Source organism: Numida meleagris, chromosome 4 (genome assembly GCF_002078875.1).
Source record: "Numida meleagris isolate 19003 breed g44 Domestic line chromosome 4, NumMel1.0, whole genome shotgun sequence".
Classification (NCBI taxonomy): Eukaryota; Metazoa; Chordata; class Aves; order Galliformes; family Numididae; genus Numida; species Numida meleagris.
In genome coordinates, this window is record NC_034412.1 from 32,658,401 (window position 1) to 32,685,147 (window position 26,747).

At 39.9% G+C, this 26,747-nt stretch overlaps 1 long non-coding RNA gene across 5 annotated transcripts; it reads left to right on the plus strand.

Annotated features, from left to right (window-relative positions):
• LOC110397707 lies at nucleotides 1-26,523 on the plus strand. 5 transcript variants are annotated; one of them, XR_002437933.1, is made up of 7 exons: nucleotides 1-356; nucleotides 473-566; nucleotides 2,103-2,248; nucleotides 5,328-5,450; nucleotides 11,402-11,599; nucleotides 22,195-24,974; nucleotides 25,524-26,523. It is a non-coding gene; the product is annotated as an uncharacterized LOC110397707 (long non-coding RNA). The 5 variants fall into 5 exon arrangements; XR_002437932.1 differs by lacking the exon at nucleotides 2,103-2,248 and having other exon boundaries at nucleotides 11-356; nucleotides 22,195-22,261; nucleotides 24,165-24,974; XR_002437935.1 differs by lacking the exon at nucleotides 2,103-2,248 and having other exon boundaries at nucleotides 24-356; nucleotides 22,195-22,261; nucleotides 24,849-24,974.

The following is a 26,747-nucleotide window of genomic DNA, read 5'->3' on the forward strand; positions in this document are numbered from 1 at the left end:
GCTCACATTGACGGTTTGGTCTCAATGTTCAGGAAGTGTCAGTGGATGTCAGTGGGTGCCATTTTTTCCTCCTACACGGAGGAATTCAGTGACACACCCTCGTTTCATACACGCTTCCATGTCATATGCCATTTTGTCAGACTGCCCCTCTGCTGCCATCTGTCACACGGCAACAAAATGTAACAGGATATTGGTGGGAAGGTTCAGCCTCTACTGACATACCAACAATGTCTGTGTCTGACCTCACAGACCAACGTAATAAAACAGGAGGCGTTCCTTTCAGAGCAGCAGTAAAATTTATCTGGACAGTGGGAATCAACAGTGATCCGGTGTGCTGCTGAAGACAGGAAATCAAAGTACAAGTTGACCAGAAAAGTTTTAATTGCAGAGAACTGCATTAAAAGCCTTGAATTATTTTTCTGATGTTTATTCCTTATAGAGTACTAAATAGATTTCCATTTCTTCATTTCAGATCTGTCTGGATGGTCACTTAGTGGTTTCACATGGACACTTTTTGGGTATTGAAAGGAAAGGCTATCATTCTGATGCGCGGCAGAATTGTACTGGTAAGTAAACATTTAAAATGCTTTCCTCATGAGGACGATTTCCTGAAAAGAAGCAGAAAAGTTTTGTGATAGCTTGATGTGCACCTGAGAAGAAGCTATATGTTAAAGAACACTTCTCAGAGTATCATCAAGTTCTATCATCTCGCTGTAGTTTAGAAAGAAGAAAACAGGAAGGTACCTAAAGAGCCTCCAGAGGCCCTCAGAACCTTACAGAGCTCTGGTGGGATGAAATAGCAGGCCTGAAGGCACAAAGTGACTTCTGCCTCCCCTCCTTTTGGGAAAGACATAGTCTTTTAAAGGATTGGTGTAGGAAAATCATGAGCTACTCTCTCTTCAGTGCTTACAGCCTAAGGGAGTGCCAGCAGCAGTGAAGGGGTGTGCAAGGATATAATACCGTAACTCACTCTTCTCTGAGCCGAGATGGGAAAGTATGGAAAGGAGATGTAACTCCTTCCCTAGGTTCTCCTGCTATGACCATGACTGTTAATTTATCAACTCAATCAAAATGCTGTCAGGAAACTCCAATTATCTCAAATAAGAAAAGGAGCTATGGGTAATTCCTCCAAGATCTCAATTACAAATTGAAATGCAACATGCATACTATCATCAAAACCTACTCGATTTTTTAAAAAAAAATTCAGGTAATTTATAATTCTTGTTTATATGCATTTCCAAAATGAAGACAAGGAAAAGACACAGTAAAAGGTGAGAAGCATTCTTGCTATATGGTGAGAAATGAACCAGAAATAACACCTAAGTAGGGGAGTTATTTATAGAAGTAGAATCTGAAGAGAAATGCCAAGAGATGTCAAAACTGATTGAAACATGTGGCCTTGACAGCTCTGAAATTCACGGGCTGTCTGCCTGCCAGAACTTGTGTGAGATACTTTATATTCTTCATCTACTAGGTTTGGCTATCAGTATGGTGTAAGTGGGTGCAGGAAAACAAGAAACTATGAAACACAGTAGCTCTACTTCTCTCCCCCAGTCTTGCATAATGTATAGTACTTACTACTCTGATAGAGTTGAGATACTAACATGAATCTCTGAAATACCGTTCTTTTCATTTAGTGCAAGAAAAAAAAGTTTAAAGTATATTTTTAAAGGATAAAATTAGACAACTTCCCTATGCAAAGTTGATTCTTGATTATGATGCTGAATTACGATTTCATCCTTATCGTTTCAACAATTCTCCAATAAACAATATACAAAGAACAAGTACTGGGTGGGAATGATATACAACAAGTTCTATTCTCCTGTCAGAGTACATGAGTACTGTGTCGTTGGAGTGAAATCTTTGAAGTTACATTATTATAAAAAATGTATACTAAAGAGAATGAAATGCAGTATTTTCTCCATTATCAGCATATATGAGTTGTAGTTCTGTAGCACTTGCCACATAATATGAAGGTAACTGAAGCATATTGTGCAGGCCTTGAAAAACCATGAGAATATAAAAATTATTTTACTGTTTTGTTATGTTTTGGGGTTGTTTTGTTTTTTTTTTAAGTCTACCTATTTGTTCTCCTTTCACAGAAAGGCAGACTGAATTGTACAATAGTTAACTGACCTATTTAAAGTTGTGCGGTATCTTCAGTGGTACATCTGAAACTAGATCTCTGTTCATCTCACCCTGATGTCTGCATGGGGACCAATGAAATGACTTTCCTTTTTTACAAAAAGTACGTTGGCTTCACACAGTTACATCTTAGATAGGAACATATAAAGGGTTTGTCAGATGTAACCCTGTATGGATTCGCTCTTATTCAGGACCCATTATAAACCCAATCATTCTAGAGCCTTACACAAAAGCAAGAAACATGCCTTGCTCTTGTTTTCCTTTAAACTTTAGAAGAAAACTATCTTAAATAAAAAGTAAAAATAGCAATTATGATTCTTCTGCAGGTTTAATTTGCATTGAAAGCTCATGTGGAGATACAGTAAAACAAATACAGAAATATGTTAGGAAGCATTCATCTGTTCTCATTACAAGACATTTCAAACTGGTATTTTCAAGCAATATCGGTTATCTATTCAAAACCACTTCTTAGAGTGGAAAAGTATATTGTTATAATAAAGGTAAATTTAGAAGTAATACAGCACAATCGCAAAAGAGATTTTTCTACTCCTGTGCTCTAAACTGGAGACGAATGAAACGGTTCAATATTTCAATAATCATCAGAAATACCTTTCCAGTTTAAGATTTAGATATTAATCAATCTTATCTTTAGTTGTGTTTCATAGTATAACCTTCTGCTGACAGACTACTCAAGGCTTATGCCAACCAGAATAATAGGTTTCATGTTGTTGATTTAACTATCACTTTTAGGAACTGATCTTATGGTTTTAGTAGACTGTTTTTAACAGTTACTTTCAGATAATCTAATTCCACATGTCTAAACAAATATAGATCATGTTCTCTTGAGATGTGCAATTGTTATACCTTTGTAACTGTCTACAATAATCAATTAAAATTACTGATCATTCAAGATGCTCAGGTGCATTATGTTGGACACATTAAAGATCAAAAGATGTAAGTTAAGAAAGAGCGCGTATACAAGAGAGGTTTATACAGAGTCATTGTACCTGAGAAGTGATCTCTGAAAGCTGTAACGTTACTCTCCATGGAGTTTCTGACCAGAGATTATACAAATTTTATTGCCTCCTGTCAGTTCTAATGTAAGCCCAGGAATTAAGGACGCTGGTTAGGAACTCGGGTTGAACCTAAAATGCGTGATGTCCCATATATAATCATAATCTTATAATGAATGTTCTGTTCACAGCACTCAGACTCCAGCTAAAACTTTCATTTTTTATTGTCCATGTTGGACCAGAATTTTCCTACCCATACTTGAGTAATGTCTCTGCATGGATGTTTTTTTGAGTAGGCTTAGCGTCCTGAAAGCTAATGTAAGGTTCTCAGCTGGGATGCAGCTTGCTCTTCATGGCTGGTATAGCTTGGGAGAGCTCAGAAAATCTCCCAGAAGGACAGTTCAGAGATTGAAAACTAGCCACTACTTCTGGCTTCCCCTTTGGCATATCTTAGTTTGCTTGTGTGAATATCCTTAAAGAGCACCTTCTGATTACACAAAAATCTCTGAAACATTCAACTAAAGTCCTTTCAGATCCCTAATAACTTCTTCTGTTGTGGTGATTTTAGTTTGCATAGTTTTTGCTTTGAATTTAATGTACGAGGAAAAAAATTCAAATAGTTAATTAGCAGACTAATAGAGAGCCTTAAAGAGATGATTCCTAGAACGAATTCTAGTAAGAAAATTTCTGAGGTTTAAGAATAATTATGGAGAAAATGGTATTTTTGAAGTGCATTATACTGTATCCTTGAAAAGATGATAAAATTCTTTTTTTTTTTCTTTTTTTTTAGTGGATTCGTTAATTCTTTTATTTTTTTTTTCTGGGAAGATTGAAAGGTTTTGACTGAAAAGGGTTTGTTTGCTTCTTTTTTATTTTTACATGGTTTTTGGTATGATTTTAAGTTTTTTCAGAAATTTAAAGTTCCAGTAAAATGTTTGAAATGGTTGAAACTGGTGTAGTAAATACTTATGTCCTTTTTTTTATATTCCAAGTCTGTACTCTATAAAGTAGAAATATGAGATGTTAATGTGTTCCTGTCATCCCTCTGCTTTTAAATTTTCTCAGCTGTTTGCTATCTGAATAAGCATTCAGATAGTTACAATTGTGGATTGTGATCCTTTCTTCTAGGTTTACGTGTGTACACTTACATCCTTTTCCATTTGCTATGTGCCCACAATGTTTTTCTCTTTTAAACAGTGTCATTAAAATGTAAGAGATTGTACTTAACAAATAAACTTTGCCCCACTGAGGTGAAGAGAAGCCTGCCAAATCATGCGAGCTGAAGTTGGTTCCGCTGAAAGCATGAAACATTAATCTGCACTAGTGGGCTGGTTAGAACATTAAACCCAAACATATGTAGGTTGCTCCGAAAATAATGCCTCCTATTTATTTTCATGGGAACTACAACAGATACAAAGAGCACAAAAGCACTATTTGGTAGAGAAAATGCTCAGCTATAAAACACTTTTTCAACATAATTGCGACTATTAGCTATGCATTTGCACCTGCAATGAACAAGAGCCTGCATGCTGCGCTCATAAAAATCTACGCTGGAAGAGGTGACCCACTGACACTGTTACCACTGCTGAAATGCACCACTTGCCTTCTTGCTGGGCTCACATCCACTATTTGGTCTCCAGCAATGTTCAGCAAATGTCGATGAATGTCAGTGAGTGCCCATTTGTCTGCATGGAACACACTTTTGCTTCATCCGCACTTCCATGTCAGTCACTGTTTTGTCAGACTGCCCCTCTGCTGCCATCTTTTGCGCAGCACAAATGTAACGGACTGTTGTCGGGAAGGTTCAACCTCTAGCGCTACACCACCAAAATCTGCCTCTGATGTCGTGAGCCAATGTAATATAATAGGAGGCATTACTTCTTGAGCAGCCCTCGTAGTTCTGGTAGTTGTTCAAGCTCAGATGTGTGAATGGTCAGATACATACCAGTATTTACGTGTCAAACCATACAGAAACCAAGAATTCACAGCTATAGCATCGTAATTTTAACAAGTTGTCTTCTAAGAATATGGTTTTTCTTCTTCGTGCTTAGCTCACACATTTTTCTAATTTGAAAATTATGGGGATTGATGATAGGTAAGAAAAAGGTGAATATTTTCATTTCTATGTTTCCTATGTTTAATTTTCTTCATCTTTCTTTTCCTTAATAGAGTTGAATAATGAATGAAGTTCCTACCTCCTAACTTTGTAGTACAAACTGTTGAATCGTTACAGATCTTTCAGCGTTACCTTTAGGGAGACTGGGAACTACCTTCAAAAACCTCCAATTATAGGTAAGTAATTTGATTTCTCTTCCTCATAAATCATTCTTTTTTAGAATATAAAATTAAAGAGATTTCTTGACGTTTACCTACCTTTACCTAGAAAGAAAACAAAACTGAAAGATGCTTCCTTTATAGTTGTTGTACTGAAACTTTGCATGCCTTTTCTAAGTTAGATGCCTACAGGCTTTACCTTAGTTTAAATCAAAAATAATAAAAATGAAGATAAAAAAATGCAAAGCTTTTCTGTGAAGCACTGTGGGACTGGATTTCTTTTTTTTCTCGTACTCTGAGTTGCCAATGAAATGTCAAGTAGATGATATCCATCTCATCTTCTGAATATGAAGCTCTTGACAATAGGAATCTTCTTGTGCAGTAGTTTGTAGGTTTGATTTGAAGAATGGTTTCCTTAAAAATCAGAAAAATCTGTGGTTATTTTACTTCGGGAACTCAACAGGAGTCATATGAAGATCTTTGTGTTACTTTCCAACTTAGTATTGCAACTTTTCGTGGAAGTTGGTCTCAGTGAAGTTATTGACAAAATTCCATTGACCTGTTCAATTCACATTGCTTTACTTGTTTGTACTTACTGCTGTTTCTATTTTATGATAGTATTATGATAGGAAACGGGTTTACAATAGTAAGATCACAGCAGAATTTTTCTTGCTTCTCTACATTGCTAGCTTCAAAATAATTACAAATATATGCTCACTGTATTTGTTCATAATATCATTCAAATCCAGAGATGTTCTTACATAGGCATTTGATGAAACTAATTGTTAAGATTATATTCAATCCGCTGTACTGTCCTATCCCTTACTAATAGCATAAAGTTCATTAGCACTTCTTAGAGTGGATCCTTAGTTGTGTTAATTGGTTCAGAATATGTGTATATACGATCTTTAATTATCAGATCTGATGTACTCATACAATATGTACAATAATTATTGAATTATAGTACTTCATTGTAGTCAAATACAGGCAGTTTTTCTGGTATTCTGTTCTCCCTTGTTTTTAAAAAAAAAAAAAAACTGTTTTGAAAGTATCTTTCCATACAGTATTATAAAATTTGTGAATAGGTGAATTTTCGTAGCTTTTTTTTGCTAAAAATGAATCAAAACAGAATAAAAATGAAATTTGTTTTCCACGTATTGACAACCAAAAGAATAGCAAAGATCTGTGAAATACATTGGTGGCAATAATATCTAGTTATTTTGTTTCTTGCTAGTCAGTTGTATTGTCTCTTAAAACTGTAATAATATTATGATAACTAAAAAATTGAGAAGTCATTCTAAGACTACACTCTTCTCTTTTTTCTCTGTTCAGTAGGTTTAATACACACCAAAGAAGACTCAAAATGTTGTGTACATGATCGTGCTTGCTTTGATATTATGCACTGCTATTTTAGGCCTGTTCAATACGAAATCTGACTAGAAGAATCTGATTAAAAAAAACAAACAAATGCAAAACAACAACTCAATGATAGACATGTATTGACTTCCAGGATTGATTAATTGTTGTAAAGAAAACTAAGAGGGATGAAAGATTGGATGGCAAGATTGGTGAAAGCACAAGTGAGGTAGTTAAGCAGAGGTGCTCTTAGAATAATTATTGACTGTGTGCTACTACATTGAGCATCAGGAGGGTGTAAAAGGGAAGTGGTTATTCATAGTTAATTATTTCTGTTTTGCCACATTTTCTATAGAGTTTACTTAATTAGTTTTGCATCATTTATAGTAATTGATATCCATCTAATGCTTCTTCAAGGACATTTGAATCATTATTTTACTCTTACAGATTTTTATCAATATATATTCTTTTAAAATTCATGGTAGAGCTTTACAGTACGTCTTCTGTGTTATAGCTAATTTCTGAATGTGAGTTCTGGGGATCCTAAGCACAATTTCTTTATTAAGAAGAACCAAGAATCTGGATTTCTTCAAATCATAGGTACTGTTTACCAAGGGTTACGGTGATCTTAGAAGTCTGTCTCTAGAAATCTGAAGCACAAGTTTTTTTTCTGCTTGAGAGACTTGGAAAGAAAGTATTTAGTGCTACTTTTTGTTAAGAACACTATAAGCATAATCATAGAATGGGTTGGGTTGGAAGGGACCTTTAACATGATAGAGCTCCAACTCCCCTGCTGTAGGCATGGACACCTCCCACTAGACCGGGATGCTCGCAGCACCATCCGGCCTGGCCTTGAACACCTCCAGGGTAGGGGACTACAACCTCTCTGGCAACCTGTTCCAGTGTCTCACCACTCTTAAAGAAAGAATTTCATCCTAATGTTTAGTCTAAATCTACCCTCTTCCAGTCTAAAGCCATTTCCCCTTCTCCTGGTGCCACCTGCCCTTAGAAAAAGTCCCTCCCCAGCTTTCCTGTGGGCCCCCTTCAGGTACTGGAAGGCTGCTATAAGGTCCTCCTGGAGCCTTCTTTTCTCTGGTCTGAAGGGCCCCAGGTCTCTCAGCCCCTCCTCATAGGGGAGGTGCTCCAGTCCTCTGATCATCTTCATGGTCCTCTTCTGGACCTGCTCTAACAGCTCGGTGTCCTTCATGTGTTGAGGGCCCCAGAGCTGAATGCAGTACTCCAGGTGGTGTCTCATGGGAGCAGAGTAGAGGGGCAGAATCGTCTCCTTTGACCTGCTGGTAACGCTTCTCTTGATGCAACCCAGGACACGGTTGGCCTTCTGGGCTGTGAGTGCATGTTTCCTGCTCATGTTGAGTTTTTCAACTGGCACCCCCAAATCCTTCTCCTTGGGGCTGCTCTCAAGCCGTTCTCTGCCCAGCCTGTACTTGTGCTTGGGATGGCCCCAACCCAGGTGCGGGACCTTGTACTTGGCCTTGTTGAACTTCGTGAAGTTGGTAATATTACAACTGAGTAAGTGCAAACTAAGTAGGTGTGCAAAATTATGTCAGTGATAATTAAATCTTCTGACGGTGTCAGGTAGAGTGCCAGGTTGGTACCTGCCTGCTTCCTTCTCCCTTTTATAGGTATGTGTTAAGTCAAATGTCAAACGCACTTCAGTGAACCAATTTTCAGTTTATAACTTCAGCAAAGCATGTGCATAATATTGTATTTAATTTTTTATGAGATATACCTTAATACATGTTTTGGCTGAAGTCTAGAACAAGATTCATGATAAAGGAATCTAATGTTAAAGAAGATTCTGCTAACTGGTTATTTGTAATTTTTAGAGAATGATATTGGGTAAGCTCATTATTTGGAGTTCATTATTTGGAGTTGAGAGACAGATGGAAAGCTACGAAAACTGACTAGTTACTAAACATACACAGTTACCTGCGGTGCACTTACAGTTCACTAGTAGCAGTGCATCTTTCACTCTGGGCAAGAAGGCAGTGTAGTTGTGAGTTTCTAAAAAGCTTCAACGACCTCTGGCATTTGTTAATTATAGTTTTTGGAATCTGAAAGCTTAGACCATTCAGAGAAGTTACAATAATCCTAAAACACTTATTGCAATGGTTGTCTCTTTGTTCCCAAACGCACTGGAAGTGATTTGTATTTGAATGACGTCTCTTTGAGGAGTCAGTCTTCTCATTTTGCCCAGTCTATTGTGCTCTTACATAACTATCCACTCTCCTAATGCGCAGTATTGCTACTGGGTCAATTCTGAAATTTCCGCACCTTTCAGTTACAGGAAATCAGGCAAACTCTTCTTTTTATTAAATAAAAAGTTGTAGGTACAGCGTTATGATTAATAACATATGTGAAGTTTAGCTTTTGTAAGTCTTTCAAAACTTGAGAAATTCTAGGGATAATAAAGAACCTTTCTCCCTATTTTTATTTCAACTAAGTATATTTTATTATGTCTGCTAAGAGATTATGACAACCCATTTGAAATGTCAGATCTGTAGCTTCATTTTGACAATGAACTCAGTTAAAACTGCTTTGAATCTCACCTCTTAGGAGTAGTCCATAGGGATAAGTGCAGAAGCCCAATACAGAAACCTGAGGAAAAGGAGCATGGAGGCTGAATTTCTGTTATTTTCCTCAGGATCTCAGATTAGTGCTTCGGTACTCACTGAAGCGTCATACACTGAATTAGATGTTGTGATAGTGAATGATGCTCTAATGAAAAGCTAAGAAAAACAACCCAATGGCTTAAATTTGCCCAGCTCTCCCATTTCTTGAACTATGTGACATTCAGCGCGAGAGCAAACATGGTGTGTGCTTACGCTGTCTCCTGTTGACTCCTTGGTTGTGCTTTGGAGGTGCGGAGCACAGTGGGGCTTGAGGCAGCTGGTTTTCCTGCAGCGTTGCCAACGCTACTGCAGTTGCGGTGTAGCACAGCACTGTGGAGGCACAGGAGTAGCGTGGGTCCTGCAAAGTGGGGCAGAGGGCATTTGACCTTTATTTCTGTTGTGTAAACACTTTAGCTCATCCCAGACCTCTCTGTGTTTTCCTGACTAATAATTCTTTGGATTTGAAATGAACCGCTGATCAAACAAAAGAAGGTCCTAATTACTTAGGACTCATTTTCTCTCTGATAGAGTTTAATCGGTATGAAGTGTTCCTATTGATTTCCATGGGAACAGGAAAGGGCTTATGTTATCCAGCGCGTACTGAAAATCCTATGACAGTTACAGAAAGGAGAAAAAAACTTAACTCTCATTAAATAGCAGAATGAAAGTTGTGTATTAGAACAATCATGTCTCAGGGTGAATGTGTAAGTGTAATGGTACTGAAACGGCTTCTTTTCAAATATACGCGTCCGTGACAGTTTGGTATTGAAAAAGCCAGTGATTCACGTATGTTGTTTTTGTTTTTTTTTAAACTGAGCAAAAATGTTTTTGTTTTTTTTTTTTGCTTGTTGTTGTTATTTTTGCTTTTTTTTTTTTTTTTTTTTTTTTTTTAAAAGCTGAGCAAAAATGTCAAGGTGCAGCAGAGGGCAAACTTAAATTACTTCTAATAGGAAAAAAACTGTTAGTTTTCAAAAGAGTAATTGCTGGGTCTCTTCCTAGGAGTATATTTATATCATTAAAATATCATTTATGTATTGGAAATAATTATAAGTTAGGTGAAATAATTTTGTAAAAGTTGGGAGGCTTCCTTAAGTATTTCCACTCTATGCATTTGCCATGCACAGAAACGCTTATCGCATGGGAAGGAAGAGTTAGTGGTCAGTTTTTGTGCTGGAAGATCACCGCTGACTTCCACGGGGGTGTATTCATCGGTGATGCGAGAAAGGCAACAAATGGTCAAGTGACACAGTTTGCTAGGTTATTCACCGTAACGAAGATGAGTGTAATGACCAAAAAGATGCAGAAGGCTCTTTCGGGGAGCAGGTATAAAGTAGCAGATGAAGTTCTGTGTCGATATACACAGTGTGATGAACGCAGGAAGAAAAGTGATTGTAACTTAGCGTGTATAATAGCATATACGGAATTAACTCTCATACTGAGTACCTTGTTACTGAGTATTCTTAGAAAAAATTGTACAGTATTTAGTTTCTATTTCTTCTGTACTCAAACTCCAAATATCTCATTAAAAAAAAAAAAAGAGAAAAAGAAATTAAAGAGAAGGAAGCGGAGAGCACTGTCAGCCACGATATATTCCTCTGCCGCTTGACCTCAGTTTGAATGTTGAGTACAGATTCTCTCCACCTTAAAGCAGTACGGTAAAATGTAACGGTGTAAAGATTTCATAACAAAACTTGGTAAGGCACAAACGAAAGTGTTGAGGATAAAGAGAAGGTGGGACGGATTTTGTGCATGTCTTTAGGGAAACTCAGCTATGAAAAACGGGGAAGAGGACGTGGAAATGAAGTATATTAACAATAAGGTACCTGCACTCCTGTGCTCATGCAGGCTATCTATAACTGACCAGTCAAAATACTACTAGTTTGTAAACCATACTAAACTAATTTGATTTTTAGTTGACACCGGTATCTCTATACTTACGAAATGTTTGTACTTGCATACTGAAACAATGTTTCTTTTCAGGAAGGACCTTAAGCCTTTGTTTTGCACAAACATCGTCCTTAAATTCCCTTGTGTAACCTCTACTGCAGTTAGTGGATGTCTTCTAAATTCTAGTGACAAGATAAGTGAGTGGCACTGAATATCAGAGAAAGTCTTACAAATCTGTAAGTCACGAGTAAATAGCTTAGCATCCTTCTGGGCCTAAATTCTCACTTTTTGGTAAGTCAATTATATATAATTATGAGATTTACTACCTTTGCTGCTATGCAATTAACAAATGAACTGTACTGCTCTGTCACATCCTTTTATTTCCTGTTTGATTTGTTTCTTTCTCACTTCTTCGCGCTGCTCTGCCTTCTTTAACCCAGGACGAGTTGAAGAACAAACGAGACTACGTTACGAATGTTCTCGTTAAGATATTTTAATTATTATTTTTTTTTACGGATTACTCATCCTGCCATTTACTTGGATTCTTTTTTGAAAAATGTGTTTAAGACAGCATGGAACATTTGCAAACCCCTGAAACAGATGGGTTTACTATTGCTTTTAGAGTGCTCTTTACCTTCAGCTGAAGAAACTATATGCTTATCTATGAAGGGCCAGGATTAATTTTCAGGATTGGTTGAAGTGGAGCTGGTTCAGAAATAAATGGTATTGCTCTTGTTTTAATTGTGCTTGGTTTGGAGAATCTCTGATGTGGGTGTGGTTCAGCATGGCTGTGTTTGCCATCAGTGACAATTATGTGGACGTGCTTAGCTTGTTCTGGCAGTGACTGCTTTAAAAATTTCCATCCATCTTTCTTTTAAGTCCATGTCAGTGTTTTATCTTGCCATAATGAAGTTTTTGTTGAATATGTTATGCTTATATCTTATTCAGTTACCAGTGCATTATGATTTTTCCTTGACAACGCATCTGTTGGAATGGCATAATTTCTAAAGCGGCACTGCGCTTTGTACTTACTGCGACCCTTAGGTGATAGGATGGTTGTACTAAACCATTGTTATCTGTCTATTGCTAAGACTGATTGCTACTGGCAGTACTGTCTTTGCGAATGGAAGGGTACGGTGAGCACTGTGGTGAAGGGGCCAGAAACCTTGTTCTGCAGCAACTAAGAATCAGATCTGAGGGAGTTCAATATTATCTGATCTTTTCCGTAAATGATAGGAGTATTTAAAAGTATAATGTCTTCCACGGTCTTATTTAATCATTTGAGGGAAAAATAATAACAGCATTACATGAATTTCTGTTTAGAAAATTGCCTAAGGATTTAGGCCCCAAATGGCTTGAATTTGAGTGTAGATCTAGAAATAGCTTATTTTCACCTGTAACAGCAGTTTTTCCCTCAGCTTCCCAATTCTGCCTCCTCCTGTTGCGTAACTTCTAATGTAGATACCCCAAGCATAAAAACAAGCTCTTCTGGGTATTTTGAATCTAATTTTTATGAATACTCTTTTGAAGTTATCTATTCACATATTTTTCCAGCTTTGCATTAGTCAGACGTTCCTGATTTGAACAAGTGGGGAAATTGGTGTTTATTCATATTAGGTCTGTTAAAACCGCTTCTATTCAGCTACATTGCCCGCTTAAGCAAACATTTATTAACATAAAGCCTTATGATGAATCAGATATAAACAAGCTGAGTTTTAAGGGGAGGGGACAATTTTTTTACATTTATCTGCTCACATATACATTTAGAAAACCCAAGGTTTAAGAGTGTGTAAACAGGTAAGGATCATAGAATCATAGAACAGCTTGGGTTGGAAGGGACCCCGGGGACCATCATGTTCCAACCCCTCTGCCATAGGCAGGGCCAACGACCTCCAGAACTAGTACTAGACCAGGTTGCCTAGGGCCCTGTCCAACCTGGTCTCGAGCACCTCCAGGGCTTGGAGTGTCCATGATCTCTTTGGGCAGCTTTCTCCTCTCCTGGCTGAACAAGCCTGGCACCCTCAGCCTGTCTTCATAGGGGAGGTCCTCCAGCCCTGTGTTCATCTTTGTGGCTGTCATGGTTTTATGATTTTTGGTTATTGGTACTCCACATCATAACATCATGTAGTGAATGTACCTGGTTCTCAGAAGAGAAAGACTACTACAGTCCCCACGGTACTTTTCTCCTCTGTTACCATTTTCCAGCCAGAGGGAAAAGATAAAAGCTGGCAGTATAAAAACTTGTAGATCACGAGACCTCGTCCCTTTTTTCTGCCGTCTCTCATCTTGGCAGCACCTCGCTCTCCAGCCGTCTTATCGTCGGTAGTAGAGTAAGGCCTACCTTGATTTTGGGACATTCTCTGTATTGGATTTATCAGCTTAAATTGTAATTATATTGTATTATAGTGTGTTGTTTTGCATTCCGGTATCTTATTTAGTAAATTAGTTTGTTTCTCCTCAGATTGTTGCTGCTGTTCTTTGCTCTCAGGGCCATCTCCTTACCCTTTTCCCCTTTTCCCGGGGCATGGGCCCGTGGGTCCCCTATCCCCTTCGTCACAGAACCGGGCCAAACGCCTGTAAACCGTTGACATTTTTTGGTGGAGAATGCAAAGGGCAAAATTGAGGCAAAATTAAGGCAAAATTAAGGGCAAAATTCTGCTTTTTTAGCTTTTAGAACGAAGCTAAGATTGCTTTTTGGCTCTTAGAACAAATCTTTCTCTGGTCTCGGAAAGCTCAAAACTGCAGGTGCTGTAACTGCAAACGTGACCTTGAGAAGTCCAGGTGGACTGCCAATGCTCTGGGATATTTTGTAAACTTTTTGTACACTTTTTGTAAACTTTTTCTGGCTGCTGCTAGCCTGTCTTTGTGAAGAGAAAAAAAAAGATGTTGATTTCTCTTTTAAAACTGCCCTTTAAGGCAGTGCATTCCATCATTGTTTCTTTTTTAATGCTCAGAACGTACTGGGCCTTTATTAAGCTTGCCACGCTGCTCTATGGAGCTTTTTGTATATGTAAGCAATTGAAAACATTGATGGAAATGCCTTGGTATCTGTATACATTGTATACAACGTGGCATACAGCTCTAGAGGAAGCTGCTAATATTACAGAACTTGCAATTTTTAAAACCATCTCCCAGTCTCTCCTTTGAATCCCTGATGCATTTTCTGAATGCCCATTTGACCATGTTGTCAATCTCCTTGAATGCACTACTCATCATTCTAGTCATTTCACTCAGTATCTGTTTTTTGAGGAAGCCTTCTCCAAAGCCAGAGGATACTGAGTGGCAGGGAGTGTGGAGAAACTTGGGAGAGACCTTAAAGAGATGGGCATCTCCGGTGTCATGGAACTTTACTCCTGAACACCTGGAAGATCCTGAGAGCCTAAGTGAATATTTGAGACAGGGCTGTGATAGCTCTGGCGAATCTGAGGAGGCACAAATCATTTGGGGCCTAGCTCATGCTTATCGGGCCTTATTCAATACTATCCCAGAGAGGGAGAGACAGGGTCTCCAAACCGAAATACGGGGTCTCCAAACGGAAATACGGGGTCTCCAAACTGAAATATGGGGTCTCCAAACCGAAATACAGGGTCTCCAAACCAAGAGAGAGAATTTCCAAAAGGAAAGGGAGAGTTTTCAAAGTGAAAAGGAGAGTTTCCGTCAGGAAGTACTGAATGAGCGAGAGAGTCTACAAGCCGACATGCAGAGTTTCTAGGAGCGGGTCCGAGCTGAAAATGGGAATCTCTTAGCCAGAGAAAGGAATCTCTGAACCTGCCAAGAGTGTCTCTAAGCTGAGAAAGAAATTCTCCAAGCTGAAAATGAAGATCTCCGAGCTGAAAGAAATAATCTCCGATCTCAGGAAAACATCTTCCAATCGGAATGGTACACCTTCCAAAATGAGCGGGACACTCTGCAATTCAAGCTTGACTGTCTCCAATCCGAGCGGGACACTGCAATCCAAGCTCGACTGTCTCCAATCTGAGCGAGACACCTTCCAAAATGAGTGGGACACTCTGCAATCCAATCTTAACAGTCTTCATTCCAAACTACATGCCCTCCAATCCAACTTTCATGCCATATCAGAAAAGTTGGTCCAAGCTGAGCTTGAGAGACAGAGCATGGAAAACAACCAGCCTGATCGACCACAGGAGGCACCACAACTGATTTCAGTTGCCCCTGTACGAGGACGGAAGTTGAAACGAATATCGCTTTCTCCGGAACAGGAGACAGCAAAGCGAGAAGGTCCAGGGGAGCCACCCCAAAGTCCAGGGGAAGGGCCCTCAATGAGATCCCGGTCACCAACGCCCACCAGGGCAACAACAACTGAAAGAGACATTGAAACCCTTACTACTCGTCCTCTGAAAATGACTGAACTTCGAGTCTTGAGAAAAGACTTTACACGGCACCCAGGTGAACGCATTGTCACCTGGCTACTTAGATGCTGGGACAGTGGGGCCAACAGTGCACTGCCAGACAGTACAGAAGCCTGCCAGCTGGGAAGTATTGCCAGAGACTCAGCGATTGACAGAGATATCAGTAGATGCCAGGATGAGTCCTTCACCCTTTGGAAGTGGATGCTATTAGCTGTGAAGGAAAAATACCCCTTCAAAAATGATCTGATGCCTGAGGCAAACAAATGGACTGCTATGGAAAAAGGCATCCATTATTTGAGAGAATGCACTGTGGTGGAAATGTTACATGACCCTGGGTTCATTCCTGATGATCCAAACCAGGAGCATGATCCTGAGAGAATCAGGTGTACACCAGACATGTGGCGTACCTTCACAAGAACTGCACCAGAAAAGTACGCTGGTACATTAGCAGCCATGTATGGCAAATGGGAAAGAAGACCCCCTATGGGTGAACTGATTTCCAGGCTCCATGACTTTGAGCTACATTTAACCCCTCTGCAAGTTTATGCTTCAGCCATTGTAAAGGTAACTGAAAGACTGGATAGATTTGAGAGTGATCACGATGATATAATAGAGGAACTGACTTCTTTGCCTCATGACGATAAACCTGATGACAATCAGGATTATCGAGACACCCTACGGGAGGGGCTAAGCAATTTGTTTTCCTCCCAGTTTGCATCATCCAACGTCTCAGCTATTAGAAGAAGAAAACATTCTCCTGCTCGAGCAAGTGACAACAGTGAGACTATGTCACGCGTTGCCTTGTGGCGTTTTCTACGTGACCATGGAGAAGACATGAAGAAGTGGCACAAAAAACCCGCTCCTGCACTACAAGCACGGGCAACAGAACTGTTAGCCAAATCAACCATCAAGGTGAAATCCTCCGCTTCTGTTGCTGGGGGACGTGGTAAAAGCCGTAAGGGCCCTGATCAGAAGAACAAGGGAGGTAACAAGTAGAGGGGCCCTGCCCCCAGCCAGGGGGGGAAAGGGATAATAGAGTGTATTGGACTGTGTGGATTCGATGGCCTGGCACATCAGAACCACAGCAATATGAGGCACTGGTGGACACTAGTGCACAGTGCACTCTAATGCCCTCGAGTCACCAAGGGACAGACTCAGTTTACATTTCTGGGGTGACTGGGGGTTCCCAAGAGTTGACTGTGTTGGAGGCCGAAATAAGCCTCACTGGTAAAGACTGGCAAAAACATCCTATTGTGACTGGTCCAGGGGCTCTGTGTATACTCGGTATTGATTACCTCAGGAGGGGATATTTCACGGATCCCAAAGGGTATCGATGGGCCTTTGGAATAGCTGCTGTAGACACAGACAATGTTAAGCAGCTGTCAGTTTTGCCTGGCCTGTCAGAAGATCCCTCTGTGGTGGGGCTGCTAAAAGTAAAAGAGCAACAGGTACCAATTGCCACAAAAACGGTGCACAGGCGGCAGTACCGCACCAACAGGGATTCCTTGCTCCCCATTCATAAGTTGATTCGTCAACTAGAGAGCCAGGGAGTGATCAGCAAAACTCACTCACCTTTTAACAGCCCCATATGGCCAGTGCGTAAAGCCAGTGGAGAATGGAGGCTGACGGTAGACTACCGTGGCCTGAATGAAGTCACACCCCCACTGAGTGCTGCTGTGCTGGACATGCTAGAACTCCAGTATGAACTGGAGTCAAAAGCAGGCAAGTGGTATGCCACCACTGACATTGCTAATGCCTTCTTTTCCATTCCGTTGGCCACAGAATGCGGACCACAGTTTGCTTTCACCTGGAGGGGCGTTCAGTATACCTGGAACCGTTTGCCCCAGGGGTGGAAACACAGCCCAACCATTTGCCGTGGGCTGATCCAAACTGCACTGGAACGGGGCGGTGCTCCTGAGCACCTACAATACATTGATGACATTGTTGTGTGGGGCGATACAGCAAAGGAAGTTTTCAAGTAAGGAGAGCAAATAATCCAGATCCTCCTGCGAGCTGGTTTTGCTATTAAGCGAAGCAAAGTGAAAGGGCCTGCACAGGGAATTCAGTTCCTAGGTATTAAGTGACAAGATGGACGTCGCCACATCCCAACGGGTGTGGTCGACAAAATCACTGCCATGTCTCCGCCCACTAATAAGAAAGAGACGCAATCTTTTCTGGGTGTAGTGGGCTTTTGGAGAATGCACGTTCCAAACTATAGCCTCATTGTGAGCCCCCTTTATCAGGTGATGCGGAAGAAGAATCACTTTACATGGGGTCCTGAACAGCAGCAGGCTTTTGAGCAGATTAAACAGGAGATAGCCCGTGCCGTGGCCTTGGGGCCAGTACGGACAGGACAGGATGTTAAGAACATCCTCTACACTGCTGCTGGAGAGAAAGGTCCCACTTGGAGTTTGTGGCAAAGAGCCTCAGGAGAGATCCGAGGTCGACCCCTGGGATTCTGGAGTCGAGCCTACAAGGGGTCTGAGGAGCACTACACTCCAACTGAGAAGGAGATCTTAGCCACGTATGAGGGGGTTCGAGCTGCTTCCGAAGTAATCAGAACTGAGACGCAGCTCCTCCTAGCACCTCGACTGCCAGTGCTCAACTGGATGTTTAAGGGAAAGGTTCCCTCCACCATCATGCTACTGATGCCACTTGGAGTAAGTGGGTTGCATTGATTACGCAACGAGCTCAGATGGGGAACCTCAATCGTCCAGGAATCTTAGAGGTGATCATGGACTGGCCTGAAGGTAAAAAGTTTGGAACATCACCAGCAGAGGAGGTATCATGTGCCAAAGAGGCCCCACCATACAGTGAATTACCAGAAAATGAAAAGAAATATGCCCTGTTCACAGATGGATCCTGCTGTATTGTAGGGAAGCATCGCAGATGGAAATCCGCGGTGTGGAGCCCTACACGACAGGTTGCAGAGGCCATGGAAGGAAAAGGGGAATCAAGCCAATTTGCAGGGGTAAAGGCTGTCCAGCTGGCCCTAGATGTTGCTGAACGGGAGAGGTGGCCAGTGCTTTATCTCTACACTGACTCATGGATGGTGGCAAATGCTTTATGGGGGTGGTTACAGCAGTGGGAACAAAATAACTGGCAACGAAGGGGTAAACCTATTTGGGCTGCTGAACTGTGGAAAGACATTGCTGCCCGAATTAAGAATATGGTTGTAAAGGTGTGTCATGTAGATGCTCATGTGCCCAAGAGTCCGGCTACTGAAGAACAACAAAATAACCAGCAGGCAGACCAAGCCTCCAAAATTAAGGTGGCTCAAATGGACTTGGACTGGCAACACAAGAGTGAGTTATTTCTAGCTCGCTGGGCCCATGAGACCTCGGGCCATCAAGGAAGAGGTGCAACATACAAGTGGGCTAGAGATCGAGGGGTGGACTTAACTATGGACATTATTGCACAGGTTATTCATGACTGTGAAACATGTGCCTCAATTAAACAAGCAAAGAGGATGAAACCTCTTTGGGGGAAAGGGTGATGGCAAAATTATAAATATGGGGAGGCGTGGCAGGTTGATTATATCACCTTGCCATGAAGCCGCAATGGTAAGCGTTATGTGCTCACCATGATGGAGGCAACCACTGGGTGGCTTGAAACATATGCAGTACCCCATGCTACTGCCCGAAACACCATATTAGGCCTCGAGTAACAAGTCCTGTGGCGACATGGCACTCCAGAAAGAATTGAGTCAGATAATGGGACTCATTTCAAAAATTCTCTTGTAACTACTTGGGCCAAAGATCATGGTATTGAGTGGCTTTATCATATCCCCTATCATGCACCAGCTTCTGGTAAAATTGAACAATACAATGGATTTTTGAAAACCATGTTGAAAGCAATGGGTGGTGGAACATTTAAGCATTGGAAGAAGCATTTGGCAGAAGCCACCTGGTTGGTCAATACTCGAGGATCAATCAATCGTGATGGTCCTGCTCAATCCAGCTCTCTACATAACGTAGAGGGAGATAAGGTCCCTGTAGTACATGTAAAGAGCATGTTGGGAAAAGCGGTTTGGGTCTTTCCAGCTTCTGGGAAGGGCAAACCTCTCCGTGGCACTTTTTTTGCCCAGGGACCTGGGTCCACTTGGTGGGTGATGCAGAAGAATGGGGATGTTCAGTGTGAACCACAAGGGAATTTGATGCTGGGGGAGTGCAGTCAGTAAGTCTATGTATATATATAGGTAAACAGTGGCCTTCCTCTGGTCCCTCTCTGGCAGCTCCACATCTTTCATGTTTTGGGAGCTCCAGACCTGGACGCAGTTCTCCAGATGGGGCCTCATGAGGGCAGAGCAGAGAGGGACAATCCCTTCCCTGTCCCTGCTGGCTGCCCCTCTTCTGATGGAGCCTAGGACACAGTTGGCCTTCCAGGCTGCAAGCGCACACTGCTGGCTCATGTTCAGTTTTTTTTTTTTAACATCCCTCACCAAGTTCAGTTCCATCTGCGCCTCGGCTTTCCTAATCCCTGTTCTGCAAGTCCAGACAGTATCCCTCTGTTCTTCCCAGGAGACACGCCCTTGCTTCCACAGCTGGTACAATCCCTTCTTTTCACTCATCTTGACCAGCAGGTCCTTGCCAAGCCATGCCCCACAACCCCCCCCCCCCCCTGCTTCCTTATTCTGAGGGACGGAGAGCTCTTGCACTCTCAGAAGGGCATCCTTAAAGAGTAGCCAGCTTTCTTCCACTCCTTTATCTCTCTTAGGACAGATTCCCAGGAGATCTAGTCCAACAATTCCTTAAACTGCCTGACGTTCGCTCTCCCAAAGTTCAGGGTCCTGACCCCACTCTTTGCCAGACCCGTGTTCTTCGAGATCACAGATGCTTCATTCACTGTGTATTAGTAAACCCCGGTAACTTATCTATTTTTTTTTTTAAGAAAAAAGTCAAGTGATTTGAATAATGCCCACTTCTTAAATTGGTGTTGAATTTCATAGGAGGTTCTGCAACAACTTAAAATCAGCTCAGGAATGCTAGAAATGTTTTCCACTTCTAGTGATTATCTTCTAAACCAACTACATTAGATGCTCTAGTATACTTTAAGTTGCAGTTCCTCAATGGTTTTGGGTTTCCTTGCATAAATGTAAAATGTCCAGACAGGGATAATTTAGTCTACTTTATTCATTTAAATATGCCACCACATTTGGAAACGTCACTGTATTTATTGTGGTTTTCTACCCCTTTTGCTTGAAGTTGCTTCTCCATCTTTCTATTTCATCATTTCTAGTTTGAATCCTACTTAGTTTTTAATAATTGGTGTGTAAAGTGTCAATTAAAAAAAAACAATTTTAAGCACTCTCTTGGGCATGTACAATTTCCCCGAGATTTTTTTGAAAAGCTTCAGTCTACTCTAACCAGGTGTTTCCTGTTCAAGACAATATTTAGCTATACAAGCTTTATTAAATATTACAGGTTAATTCCGTACTAGTTACTAGAAGTATCCTGGACTTACTTTCTTTCAGAACCAGGCTTGAAGTTCTTGTGCCTTTATAGAAAAATAGAAAATGCCGAGTTGTTCAAATGCGGTGGCAAGTGTTCAAGACCAAGGACATAAGTAAAATATGATACAACAGTCCTGTTAGCACACAATCAGTTGTAACAATTACACTTTGGATAGATTCCAAAGATTGCATATAACTTAAAAATAAGCAGCTGCCTTTACATGGTAAAACTGATATATAAATAGACAGAAATAACCTTTGTATGGTGCTGGAATTTGAGCTGTGCAAGCATCACACAGGAGGTCAAAAGGTACCACATTATTTTTGTTTTCAAAATGTCTCTCTTTTTTAAAAAAAAAAGTTAAAAAAATGAAATAGGTGTGACATTTGAAGCATAAGGGCCGGGTGTATTCATGGGGTTTGTAAGTATTAAGAACTACTGCGCATTAACTTCAAATCTTGCTTGAGAAAACAAGGAGTCATTTCAGAACAACAGAAAAAGGTATTGATGTGTTCAGCAGAATGCCTGTGCTTCCCAGACTGATGGAAGAGAACTGAAGGTCACTGCTTATGCAAGGTGTGGCCTCTCAGAGACAATTCCAGTATTTTATTGTGAGTGGAAAACATTCTGATTTGACAAAGGTCATTCAGAACAGGGTTTTTTTTTGTTTGTTTTTTGTTTTTTTTCTGGAAAAAGATTTTATTTATTATGCTACATCACGGGATTTAAATCTTTTCAACCTTGTGCTGAAGGTATTTCTTAGGCTGTATTTTCTGTTGTGATTCACATATTTGTAGAAAATTCAGTAAGAAAGAAACGTCCTTGTCTCTTTCCTTTTCATAGAAATACCATCTTCACTGGAAAACAGCCTCTGAATGTATTTTTTTTTTTACTCAAACACAATAAGACTGAGATAAATATTTCACTCCTACTGTTTTATATTGTTAATAATAATTGATTGGGGAGGAAAAAAGAATGACATGAATTTATAGTTCTGTAGCTTTTAATTTATGCTTTGTGGACTCCCAAATTTCTATTGACCGCTTCTTTTTTTTCTCAACAGGATGAACTCACATGGTGTGGGTTCATGAGCTTGCATAAATGGCACCGCGCTGTGGGAGGATACAAGAGTGAGTGCTTTTTTAAAAACTCTGAAATAATTAACGTGAGTGCGGACCTTAAACTGTACAGTGAGAGCTTAAACAGACAAACTACCCAAACTTCAGCTAGCTGAGCCAGCACTGTGTGAATTCCAGTTTCTTGTTTTTGTAACAAGGCTTTACTTTGCTTACAGGTTACGTGCATATCTCACAAAACTAAATTACAGTAAGATGTGGTTGGAACTAATTAGTTTCTCGTTACATGTAGATTTAACAAATCTGAGGACTATGCAATGCTGAATTTATGTCGTAACCATGGTTTAAAAAAAAGGTGCATGTCAGAACTGGATGTCAAAATGTGTCATTCACTGGTTCTGCACGTGACATTGCCACCTCCCTTTCCACATTCTCCTCTGAGGCAGGCGGGACAGCTTCCTTCCATAAGCATCTTCCTCAAGAATATTGCAAGTTATTGCCGCTCGTACTTCTCTGCTCGTACTGCAGCAGCAGCAGCAGCAGCGTCATGGTTTGTATGCTAAGAACAGCGGCCACAGGGGTCTACCCATCTGTTTTTGTCCAGTGCAGCTTCCCGCATGACTGACATCCCTTAGTATTTCTAGGGACCTGAAGACGCTGCTGATTCACAGTAATTGTCACCTTGGCATTATGAAAGGAGTCTGTAACGCTGATAGGAAATTTTCCCCGGGATATCATTAAAGATGGTGTAATCTGCAAGCTAGCCCAAAATAAGTTTGTGAGCATATTATATGGTGAAAATCACCTTCTTTTCTGTAGTGTGTCTTGTAGTGGAAATCTTTCCAAATCATAAATGAAATTTTGTTACAGATTCCTTGTAGGGGGCATTTAACAATAACATAAGCTTCAACTGAGCCCTTTTATGGTAGATATGAGGTGTTATACGTAACCTTCTTAGGAGCTTTGCCTTCGCTGCCTTATACGGGGAGAATAATAATAATAAAGTTATATCAACTTGGTAGCCAAGAAAAAGAAATGTTATCACAGCAAGTTAAATATTGTTCTAAAGAGCATTTTACTAACAAAACGGGACATAGTAGTTACTGTTGGTCAATTATAAATGTAGTATGTCCTGATAAGCTGATGAGAATGGGATAAGTGGGCAATTACCATTTAAAAAAAAAAAAAAAAACTGAAGTGCAAGTAAAATCGATGGAAACATACATTATCTTGAAGTAAGTAGTAACTGAATTACATCCTCCAGTATTATGTTCATCTTTACGAGGCACAAGTTAAATTTCCTTTTAAAAAATTCTTAGCATATGTCTTCCTCTCCCTCAGTCTTTTGTTTTCAGTTGTCCCGGTTTCTGTAAGAAAGATTGGTTTTTGCAGGGGGGAAAAAAAAGGTCATCCAGGTTCTGTCAAATTCTCTTCAAAGAGGAGTTCATGCTCAGATGAGGATATGTTTTCTAAAAATTTTGAACATTTTTTAGAAAGGGGAAACAAAATAATATTATATTTGAGAATATTTGCTCTTATTCTGCTCGTGAATTAGTCTCAAACAGACTGAAATTTAGGAATTCATTGTTATTCAAAATTACTCAAAAATAGGTTGTGCAAAGATAGACTTGCTGTTCACTGGGTCTTTTTCTAACACTTACCTAAATCATATTCCATTGTTTCTTTACTTTGATTAGATCATTAAAACATTTATAAATCTGATAAAGGGTAATTGGAGACTTTCTAGTGTTGAGTTCTTGAGGTTATCGCTGAGAAGTAGAAACTAACAAGTCCATCCATTATTGAAAAATAAAGTTGAATAACAAATACTTAATCAAATGTCATTGACAACATCATAACCTTTCATTTTTGAAAGGAATGGGTGTCTGTGACGCAAACACACAGCAGCTCCAAAAGTAATGCCTTCTATTTTACTGTTTTTGGCCCACAACGTCAGAGGTGGATGTTGGTGGTATGGCAGTAGAGGCTGAACCTTCTTGGCAATATTCCATTACATGCTGTTGCCATGAGAGAGCTGTCAGCAGAGGGGCAATCTGACAAAATGGCGTCTGACATGAAAGTGTGTGTGAAACCAAGAGGTGTCATGGAATTCCTCAATGTGGAGAACAATGGCACCCACTGATATTCTTCAATACTTGCTGAACACTGAGATGGAGCAGTGGACGTCAGTGCAGTGAGGCGGTGGGCGGTGTGTTTCAGCAGTGGTGATGGTGGGTCATCTCTCTTTCATTGCTGGTGAAAGTGCATAGCTAATTGTGGTGACTGTGTTGAAAACTAGTGTTTTGTGTCTGAGAATTCTATCAAATAATGTTATTGTGCTCTTTCATCTGTTGGAGTTTTCACAGAAATACCTAGGAAGCACTACTTTTGGAGCAACTATGTAATTTTTATAATGTTTCAATTAGTTCAAAGGGAGATGCTGACTCTGGACTGCAGCGCAGTATGTTTTCTGTTGCTCAGCTGCTGTAAAGAGATGACAAAATAAACTCAATCAGCTCCAAGGGATAGCATTAAAGCCTGTTCAGAATAGAGAAAGTGCTTTACATGTCTTCTAAGGATTGTTCTTTAGGGATCAGATTAAGGGTGGAAGTGGTCACAGCCAAAGCGCTTCTATTGGCAGAAGGATCATAGTGCAGCCTACGCATTGGAACTTTTTAACAGCTGTCTAATGTAGATCAGAAGCACGGACTATTTCTGAGGACTTACTGTTTCCCCTGAAGAAAGTTCCGCACGCGTTTCTTTGAAGGTAATACTGTCTCAAATGTCCTTATCTCTAACTACTGCTTCTTGCCCCCCCTTGCTGCTTTGCTGGTACAGCTCTTTCCACAGCTTAGTAGTAAACTGGACTGGGGCACTGATACAGTTTAAAAAAAAAAAAAAAGCCAAAATAGTATTTTTTTTTTCAGCAGCATCAACTACTTACCCTCCAAATACTCTGAGAACCAGAGCATGTTAACTTCAACTACTAATTTATCTCTGTCTTATTGTCTAAAAATACAAGATAAAATAATGGAAGCATACATTAGATTCCTATTTTTAGGCAAAATTGTGTTATTTTTAGATGAAGTCATATTTCCATTGTCATACATTTAAGATGGATGTGCAAAAATATTTTCTAACTGTAGCTGATTCTTCTTATGAAATTAGATTTGGATCATTTTCTTATTTAATTATTCTTTAATTGAAATGTTAGGTATAATTACGTAGATCAAATAATGACTGTGAACCTGTGAGGTGATTTATTCTGAATACTAACATCGAGTACTTACATTGTTTTCTTATTTTCCATTTGCAGATTCTAAGGGAGCCCTTGATTATAGAACTCTCTGGTTCACTAAGTACTTTAATGATGCTTTTTGTTTTGAAGAAGCTGCAATTTAAAATAAAGCCCCGCTATTATGTTTCCACCATGGGAATATGGAGCACTGCAAGTAACTTCTCTGTACCGAATTGGCACTTTGTTGGCATGAAGATGACATGCATAGTGTTCCCAGTATTGGATACAACTGGATGTTTATCAAGTTCTTTAGGTAGTTATATATAAATTTCATGGACGGTAAGCTAGTGAAAGGTCACAGGTGGATGGAACTGATTATATTTTCCTCCCAAGAAAAAATAAATGTCTCTTGCTTTTTCCTGAAAGTGCAAGGACAAAAAAGAAGAAAAAAAACTCCACAAAAATCCCCCCGAAATAATTCCACAATGACTTGCATATCCATCACTTTGGGTAAATATGCACAAATTCATGTTCGATCTTTCTCTTTACTTCTCTAATCCTTATATTTACAGAAGTCCCAAGTATAGATTCAAACTTCTGATTCTGATATATTTTTCCATAGCTGGTTTCTTCTTGGCAAGAAATGTTGCACTGTCAGCTTGTTTTCCATTGGTGGAGTAATTTTACTTCTCCATTGTATCTAACGCACAAATTTGAGAAAACCAGACATGTTAAGTAAGTGAACAGCTATGAATGGAGAGTTTAGGTTTGCAGTCTGCTGCACTGAAGTAATGAATCCTTTAAATGATCTCTTAATGTTAAAGATAAGATCGTAGCCTACAATGTGGAAGATGATCTCAGGATGCACTCTTCAGCGTGGAACTTGACAATCTTTGAGGTCCCCTCCAACCCAAGCCATTTTATGATTCTGTGATATACGAAGTCAGAGGTTTGGTCTTTGTTCTGTAGAAGTGGTTCTTACTTTATCCCAGCCAGATTTTTCTGTAAATTGCTGAATGTGTAATGTAGATAAACTTTCTGGTGCTGTTTTAAATTATAATGATTGTTCACCTTTGTTTTTTCCTGTGGCTTCATTTTTTAAAAAGTAATACTTGTGGAACAACTTCTGTCAAGTAAGAACATTGGAGATATATATTAATTATCTTGCCTACAGAGCTAATTGGTTTTAATTCTAAATAATCAAAAGGTATTGCTGTAGTTTCAGCTGGGGTGGAATTATTTTTTGAGTGTCTCTTCTGATGCTGTAGTTTTTTTTTTTTTTTCCTAGGAGAAAAACAATGT